Raw genomic sequence first — 9,835 nt, 5'->3', positions numbered from 1 at the left:
TAAACTAGGTGTAGCAAATGTTCACCTTTCATGCTGCCTCAGGTTTTTGTTCGAGTGGTTCCTCTTGAATGCGCTGCCCTATTTTTCCTTTTAACAAAGTAAGAATTCTATCATTCTAATACCTGCTCTGTGGTGGTCCTGACCACTGAAGAACAGGGTATAAGGGGGCTAAAAATCATGTACAGAAACAGATGGACTACCATCTTGATTTATAGAGCTACAAAGTTCACCTGTATGGTAAATGTAGCTGATAAAATGGACAAAGAGTGAAGATGTAAGGAAATTGTACCTAATGAAGTGACGGTCAGTGTATATTTCACTAATCAAAGTGCACAGGTGTATTTACATTCTTTTAGCACCATATATTTCATGCTTCTTTTGTTTTTGTCTTTTAATTCAAGCTTTATTTTTGCCTGCATTATCACTGCATTAGTCTTAGTGCTTGATATTTTCAGCAGCATGTCACAATGTCACATGTCACAATGATGTCGGCGGCAACTTGCAGCTGAAAACCATTTGAATTCCATTGAAGATCTTGTGAGACTTTAATACGAAGCAGGGCCTTTTACCGCATTAACCACTGTATTTGATGAATTTACATGAACTATGGGTGATTTGGGTGAGTTCACTGAGGTAGGGGTCACTGATAAAGCTGTGGTCAGCCAAGAACCCTGTTACGCAAGCCAGAGTCTAAACAATAAGCCAGAGCCTGAGGGTTCAGAAAAACATGCGCTGCTCTGTAAGCTGAAGACTGAATGGGATGCTGAGGAAAATGAAGACTGTGAGCGAAGCAGCATTACCAGCTCCTCCAAAAGCACCTACACTTTCCCCTTTGCCATCTACCTCCACTGTGAAGAGCTCATTCGCCAAGAGCGTGTCCCTCCACTTGAGAAATACCCATCATTTCCTTCCTTTGAAAATGCTAGATGTGCCAGGTCTGTTCTGTCTGGAAGTTCTAAACAGACCCTTTCCAGTATTCCTGAAGAGCAGCAAATGCTCTCAAAGCTGGTTGCTTACAATGTTATCATGCAGCCTGTGGTGAAATATGAGCAAAAGGAGACCACCACATCTGAGGAAGAAGGTCCAAGAAAGAAGCCCTCTATGTGGAATCAGCTTCAGGCATATTTTAGCAGGCTAAAGGCTCAAGCCAGAGGTGCTCCAAAAGGGTAAGTATCAGATTTGATACTCAAATCAGTGACGAATTTTGCTCTTTGGTATTTTTGAGTGACAGTAGTTTTTCATATTTTATCATTATTGCAAAAGCAGTGAGAGTCCATATCACGTTGCAGGTAGGGTTCAAAGTGAAGGGGGTCTGTGGAGTCCTGGAGTAAATGGAACCCCCATAAGAGTGACAAAACCTATGGGGTCCTATCCCTGCTGAGTTTCAATTAAAATAAAAGCCCCCACTCAAGCTAACCGTCTTTATTTCTTCTTCTTTTTTGAGTTCAAGATTAGATTAATCATTGTTATCCGACATTAGATTAATTTGCTCAGACTGAAAACATGACATAATGGTACCATCTAGTGCGTCAAGCCGTGTCACTGAATGAGCTCAAAACTCAAGTACATCTCCAACTCTGTATAAAGCACAGCTATACCGCATAGTATACATCACAGTGAGAGCACCAATAACTTTTTTACACTTTTTTCAAATAAATTTATAAATTTAATTAAATAAATATAATTTATGAACTCCTCCCATTTAGCATCAGCTGACTCACTGTTTTTAGGTAATAGATCTGAGGTTCGACTGAGGTAAGAGACCGTCAGCATTTGTCTGTTTGCCTAAAAGACTTTCTCAGTGTAGAATCCAATCCACATGTGATCTACTATGGCTTTTTATGGTCTTATTCTGGGTTTAATTTGATGCAGTAACAGCAAAATAATGAGTAGCACGCTAAGAAACTGAACAGTGCTGGGAGTCGAAGGCCGAATGTCTGCACCAGTATACATACCTTCATTAAAAAACAGGGTTTTGAATTTTTGGACGTTTCATGGCCTTAAATGAAAAATCATTTTAAAATCATTCATATCAATACCAATATGAAACTAAATGACTCCTGCCTAGTAATACTAGTGGAAACACTGTAAATCTCACAAAAACATACCGTGTACGTATTATGCATCAATACAGGTCACCTGAGTCAGACTTTCCACCAGGGGGCACTCCTAGACCTCTGTCATTTCACAGGGTTTCAGTTCAGACCCTCATTGCAGGCACAGATAAGAGCTATGGGAAAAACAGTGATGTTAAGAGCCTGCTATGTGGAAGAAAACTGATGTTGTGTGGTTATTTAATGTCATATTTTTCTCCACAGGACAGAGACAGAAGTATGATCTGGTGCTTCCCATCATGATCTACTATGAGCTCATTTTCATTAAAGAACCAGTCAGACTGAGTTGTCAGAATTACAGCATGTCTATTGTCTACTTTTGTCCATAGTGAGGGCCCAGTTTACCTCAAAACAGATAAAGTGAAGAAAAACACTGTAAAACACTGTAAAATAACTGAAGTGAAATGTTAATAACAGGAGAAAACAAAGAAAGTTCTGCTTTAAATCGACTTCATATATTTCATTTAGCAGCTGCTGGTGATGTTGAGACATTTCCGCACTGATGTAGCTCACCTAAGATATGTTGCTGCATGTCTTACTGTCAGATTTCTCGGTGTATGACGATGATTATTGTGCAACGTCTTGAATGCTGATGCGTCTTCAAGTTGTTTGGAAATGATGCAACATGAATAACATAAAAATTGACTTTAAGAGCTACTTAATAAAATGGTAAGTTCAAAGGTTGAGATGTAAAGCTTCTTTCAGAGTGGTTTAAAGTGAAATTGACTGGTGTAGAGAAACTGACTGACTCAGATTCCTTTACAATTTCTACATATATATATATATATATATATATATATATATATATATATATATATATATGGTAACACATGCGGTAACTATATATATATATATATATATATATATATATATATATCTCCGGTTTCCTCCCACTAGTCCAAAGACATGCAGTCAGGCCAATTGGACATGCTAAATTACCCCTGGGTGTGAGTGTCTGTCTGTCTGCCCTGCGATGGACTGGCGACCTGTCCAGGGTGTATTCTGCCTTCCGCCCAAAGACTGCTGGGATAGGCTCCAGCACCCCCCCGCGACCCTGACGGAGAAGCGGCTTGGAAAATGGATGGATGGATGGATTAAAAGAATGCAATTCAGCAAACAATGTGGGCTGTAAAACGCTTTAATCAAGTGTTTTTCAGATAAGTTAATCTTGCAAGTTTTTGAAAAAAGGTGAGCTGAACCTGATATTGTGATAGTTTTATGGCTTTATCCATATAGGATAAAGGTACTACTTTTTGGCAAAAGGAATTGCCCATATTAAAGCACATTTGAGGCTTCTTTGCCTCAATTTCTTTGTTTTCTTTCACTTGCAAAATCATTGTATAAAAGCTCAGTGGAGAATTTTATTAAGGAGACCAAGTAAGTAAGTAAATCAACTTCAAACAACAAGTGGTACAATGTGTCCAACTTTTTCTTTCAATTTGCTATTTGATAAATGCATATATAGGCCCAATCCCATTTCTTATTTTTACCCTACCCCTTGTTTTTCGAGTGTAACCCTCTCCCTTGAAACTGAATTTTAGGCGACCCTGCTGGCCTGCAGTGACAGCAGAGGGGAAAGTTCAGCTCCGAACTGCTTAAGTACATTTAGGGCATCATACACCTTCAAAGCGGGGGCTATTATTTATTATCGCCACCGAGAAATCTTCAGTGATATGAAGCTGAACTTAGCTTTCTAATCGCCAGCTTCATGATCGATTTCCCGTTCCACCTTAAATGGTGCAGCAATCTCGGGTACCAGAACGTAACTGCTGCACCATTTAAGGTGGAACGGGAAATTTCGCCTGGTAGCGACCAACACATCAGCGTATTACTGGTGATTTTTATAAGTGACCATAAACCACTATTACAATGGTTCTTACAATACAGCGGCTTTCTAACAGAGAAATACTCACATTTATGTGTCTCTTTGGTCGCTTGTGCAGCCATCATGGCGATGATACGCAGGGCATTCTAGGAATTTTCTCATAACCCTCTGTTTGTAGTGCCTCTGAAAAATCTCTGTTTGAAGGGCCATGTAGCCCTAACACTTCACCCTACCCCTCCATCTCAACAACAACCGGGACAACCCTACCCTAAACATGAACACGCAAAGCGGAGGGGTAGGGCTAAGTGTTAAGGGGCAAGGGGTAAACGGGATTGGGCCAGTTTTGACAATATCACTCTGTTTGAGTCACATTACAGGAATGAAGGGCACACTGAGGCTAAAATGTTTGAAGGTCCAGTTACATTAAGGGTCCTGCAACTCTATGATCTTCCTCACTCAGGGTCAGAGGTGGGAACAAGTCATTAAGTTGCAAGTAACAAGTCTCAAGTCTTGACACTCAAGTCCTGAGTCAAGTCGCAAGTCAATAGTCCTAATCTTTGAGTCCTAAATAATTCAGTCAGCACTCATTCATGACAGCACATTAGCAGTGTATGGCTGCACATTCACTTTTTATAGTATTTTTATTTTTAGTGTAAAATCAGTGATACACACAAAACCATGACAGGAACACAGTATTCACAAAGAATTGTGCAACTACACATGAAAAGAATCTGAATTCTATGAAACCTAAAGTGAAAATATATATATATATATTTTTGGGAATATTAGTGTGCATAGGATTAAAATAAAAACTAGCTCAGCACTAAAACTAGCTCAGCCAACTAAAAACAACTGACAGTCTGAACTGAATATAGACGACAACAGAAACCAAAACGGTCGAGCTGAACTAAGTTTACAGAGGAGACAGCAAAATGATGGTGAATGTATGAAGCTGAAGTTGACTTTTTTGCCAACAGCTTCTTAGTCGAAGTTTCCGTTCCACCTTAAATGGTTCAGCAGTTACATTCTGGTGTTCTCCCTCAGAATTCCGGAAAGCGAAAAGGTTCAAAAAGGGTTTGTATGGCAGCTGTATTCACCCAATCAGTGACAAACAGTATAAAAAGTATTTGTCAGCATGGTTATTTACTGTTGACTCGATTTGAAAATGATACTTATCATTTAAATTATGCCGTTTTATCTTGGGTGAATTTATATTGGGGATTGGGTGAAAATGTGGCCATTCAATATTTTTTTAACCTTTTCACTTTCCGTAGCTCTAGTGTTGTTTGGCGTTGAGTGTGTGCGCCCAAGACTTGGTTTGTCAAAGGGAACGTGAAATGGAGGGGGGACTGAATTGGATACAACAACGGTGCCTAACTACTGCACCATTTAACATGAAATGACAAATTCCAATATTAAGCTGGTGAATAACAAGTCATCTTCAGCCTTATTATGAAAGTTGTGCTTGTTTTACCTGTAGAAGCTGGTAAAATTGGTCAAGCAGAGAGAGCTGTTCTTTTGTTTTTCTACCATGAGGAAAATGGCCAGTTTCTCCAGTAAGACTTTAAGGGCTGAGCAAGGGCGCATTGATTCTGCTGATGCTTCACTTGTTTTCAGCTTATGGGGCAAACTTAAACTCCAAACTTCACTCGTCTTCCGAAATAAAATAAACATCTGACGATGGTGCTGTATATCAGATTCAAAATGTATTTCTTCATCATCAACATTATGTATAATGTAATGCTTTGTCATTCTCAACAATTATATATAAAAACTGAAAACACATGTAGGTTCACTGGTGGTTTTGAATAGAATATAAAAGGGCTATATTACATGATAGACACTGGGAACCCTGGTTCCTTTCATCACCACTGTGAAGAGTCAGTCAGTTTCTCTACACCTGTCAATTTCACTTTGAACCACTCTGAAAGAAGCTTTACATCTCAACCACTGAATTATCCCCATAAGTAGTTGTTAAAGTCAATTTCTATGTTGTTCATTCTGTATGATTTCCAAACAACTCTTTATCATCATGTTGAAGGTGCATCAGCATTCAGGACGTTGCGCAATAATCATCACCATTCACTGAAATCTGACAGTAAGACATGCAGCAACATATCTTAGGTGAGCTACATCAGTGCTGAGATGTCGCAACACCAGCAGCTGCTAAATGAAATATATGAAGTCGATTTAAAGCAGAACTTTCTTTGTTTTCTCCTGTTATTAACATTTCACTTCAGTTATTATACTTTTACAGTGTTTTTCTTCACTTTATCTGTTTTGAGGTAAACTGGGCCCTCTCTGTGGACAAAAGTAGACAATAGACATGCTGTAATTCTGACAACTCAGTCTGACTGGTTCTTTAATGAAAATGAGCTCGTAGTAGATCATGATGGGAAGCACTAGATCATACTTCTGTCTCGGTCCTGTGGAGAAAAATACTTAACATCAGTTTTCTTCCACATAGCAGGCTCTTAACATCACTGTTTTTCCCATAGCTCTTATCTGTGCCTGCAATGAGGGTCTGAATTGAGACAGAGATCCTAGAGGGTCCCCCGTTGCAAAGTCTCACTATAACGTGACCTGTATTGATGCTGCTTGCACAAAATATTTTTATGAGGTTTACTCCTGTAATGTTTTTACTAGCATTACTAAACAGGAGTCATTCAGTTTTATATCTGCGTCCATATACATTATTTTAAAATGATTTTTCATTTATGGCCATGAAACGCCCAAAAATTCAAAACCCTGTTTTTAATGAAGATATGTATACTGGTGCAGACATTCGGCCTCGACTCCCAGCATCCCACCATCTGGTACACTAGATGGTGCAGTTTTTTAAGCACGGATAGGACCCCCAAAGTTCAATTTTGTCATTCTTATGGGGGTTCCATTTACTCCAGGACTCCACAGACCCCCTTCACTTTGAACCCTACCTGCAACGTGATATGGACCCTCACTGCTTTTGCAATAATGATAAAATAGGCCTATGAAAAAGTAACTGTAACTCAAAAATGCCAAAGAACAAAATTCGTCACTGATTTGAGTATCAAATCTGATACTTACCCTTTTGGAGCACCTCTGGCTTGAGCCTTTAGCCTGCTAAAATATGCCTGAAGCTGATTCCACATAGAGGGCTTCTTTCTTAGACCTTCTTCCTCAGATGTGGTGGTCTCCTTTTGCTCATATTTCACCTCAGGCTTGTTAGTAACCAGCTTTGAGAGTTGGGTCTGTTTAGACCTTCCAGACAGAACAGATCTGGCACATCTAGCATTTTCAAAGGAAGGAAATGATGGGTATTTCTCAAGTGGAGGGACACGCTCTTGGCGAATGAGCTCTTCACAGCGGGGGTAGATGGCAAAGGGGAAAGTGTAGGTGCTTTTGGAGGAGCTGGTAATGCTGCTTCGCTCACAGTCTTCATTTTCCTCAGCATCCCATTCAGTCTTCAGCTTACAGAGCAGCGCATGTTTTTCTGTACCCTCAGGCTCTGGCTTATTGTTTAGACTCTGGCTTGCGTAACAGGGTTCTTGGCTGACCACAGCTTTATCAGTGACCCCTACCTCAGTGAACTCACCCAAATCACTCATATTTCATGTGAATTCATCAAATACACTGGTTAATGCGGTAAAAGGCCCTGCTTCGCATTAAAGTCTCACAAGATCTTCAATGGAATTCAAATGGTTTTCAGCTGCAAGTTGCCGCCGACATCATTGTGACATGTGACATTGTGACATGCTGCTGAAAATATCAAGCACTAAGACTAATGCAGTGATAATGCAGGCAAAAATAAAGCTTGAATTAAAAGACAAAACAAAAGAAGCATGAAATATATGGTGCTAAAAGAATGTAAATACACCTGTGCACTTTACAATATACACTGACCGTCACTTCATTAGGTACAATTTCCTTACATCTTCACTCTTTGTCCATTTTATCAGCTACATTTACCATACAGGTGAACTTTGTAGCTCTATAAATCAAGATGGTAGTCCATCTGTTTCTGTACATGATTTTTAGCCCCCTTATACCCTGTTCTTCAGTGGTCATGACCACCACAGAGCAGGTATTAGAATGACAGAATTCTTACTTTGTTAAAAGGAAAAATAGGGCAGCGCATTCAAGAGGAACCACTCGAACAAAAACCTGAGGCAGCATGAAAGGTGAACATTTGCTACACCTAGTTTAGCTATTATTCTGATTTAGACCAGCTGTTAGTTAAATCTGCCTTTGTGGATTCATTCATGACAGTTATGTGATGTATTAATTCATGGAATATTATGGAATGTAGTTATACTAATATTACTAACATTTTAATTACTGGCAGTACTAGTCTTTATTGTAGTAGTAGTCAAAGTTGCCGTTTACGGTGGCAGAACAGTTGCTGATGAACGTTGTCTAAGTTGTGCCTTAACGTTTATGTGGTGTAGTTAAAGTGTCTTGCAGTTGGTTTGCAGCTCTGATGGCTTCAGTTGTCATGAATAATGAAAAAGTAAACGATTGTCTGTGGGAAGCACAGACTGATGAACACCAGCCACTTATTACTGCAATATTGCTCCCCAGCAAAATGCTATATAACAGTGTTTCATAACTCCAGTCTGTAAAATCCACCAACAGTGCACTTTCTTGCCTTTTTAGCTCCTGTATGGAAGACAAGTGAGAGGCCTGCTTGTTGAAGGAGGCATGGGAGGGAGAAAAACCAACAGAGAAGCTGAATGTCCTTGCTCATGTATTCAATATGAGAGATAAGCCGAGCCATCTCACAGAAATGGTCCACACAAACGTGCAGAAAGCTCAAGCCAAGCACGAATGGAATGACAAGGCAGCAAAAGACAGAGAACTGACACCCGGGCAGAAAGTACTGATTCTGCTGCCAACATCTGACACTAGATTGCTACCTGACAGGAAGAAAAAACTCTAGAACTCCCACATCAACGTGGTGTGGTCATGGCGCAAGACAGCAACAAGTGTTGTGGAGTAGCTATGGGTCTGTGAAGCAGAGGAGGGGGAAGAGAGCAACTGGCAGAAACGCTGTTAAACCATCAGACATGTGGCATCTTATCTACCGTCAGCAGGAGGAACCGAAATGGGTGATTCCAGACAACCTGATCCGGTTGAGACAATGTCATGATTAGGAGTAGTGAACCATTAAAAACAGCCCATTGGTTCAAAGAAGAATGGAGGACTATGTGTTTATGGTGATTTACCTGCTCCAGTACACCTGATTACACTCTTCTGTCAATTGCCAGGTTTAGTGGTTGTGTGTGAGTAGGGAATCCTCCAAACTGTGCTGGACATTGGCCCTCCAGCGCCGGATTTAGAGGGCCTAGTGGATTATATCACTATTTTTCTGCTTGTGTGGAGCCACTGCAACATTCCAAAGGCTAATGGATGAGGTCTTGAAGGGTACAGAGGACTTTGCGGCAGTTCACATAGACAATGTGGTCCTATATAGCTCAACGTAGCAGGAACATCTGCAGCATCTGGAGACTGTGCTCTAGAAAACTGTTGATGTAGGACTGACAGCAAGCACAGCTACGTGCAATCTGGCTAAAGGGGAGGTCTCCTGCCTGGGCTACATCCTTGGAGGTGGAGTAATACATCCTCAAGTGGACAAAACTGAAGCGGTCAGAGCTTGTCCAGCACCCACTACTAAAAGGAAAATAAGACTCTTTTTCAGCCTTGTTGGCTGGTATAGATGATTAAAATCCAGTTTGTCCAGCCGTGCAACAGTCCTGACTAACTGTACGAAAAAAGACAAACCTCAGAGAGTAAATCCTTTATTGTGCAGGATTGGGTTTATGATTGAGTTCATGTCACATCCCATAAGAAGCTTATTTAATTGCTTTAATGTATTCTCAGGTTTTTTTTTCTTTGTTTTGGTTTTTGAATGTGTGAC

Source organism: Pygocentrus nattereri, chromosome 1 (assembly GCF_015220715.1).
Source record: "Pygocentrus nattereri isolate fPygNat1 chromosome 1, fPygNat1.pri, whole genome shotgun sequence".
In the NCBI taxonomy this organism is placed as follows: domain Eukaryota; kingdom Metazoa; phylum Chordata; class Actinopteri; order Characiformes; family Serrasalmidae; genus Pygocentrus; species Pygocentrus nattereri.
This window is presented reverse-complemented; position numbering follows the sequence as displayed.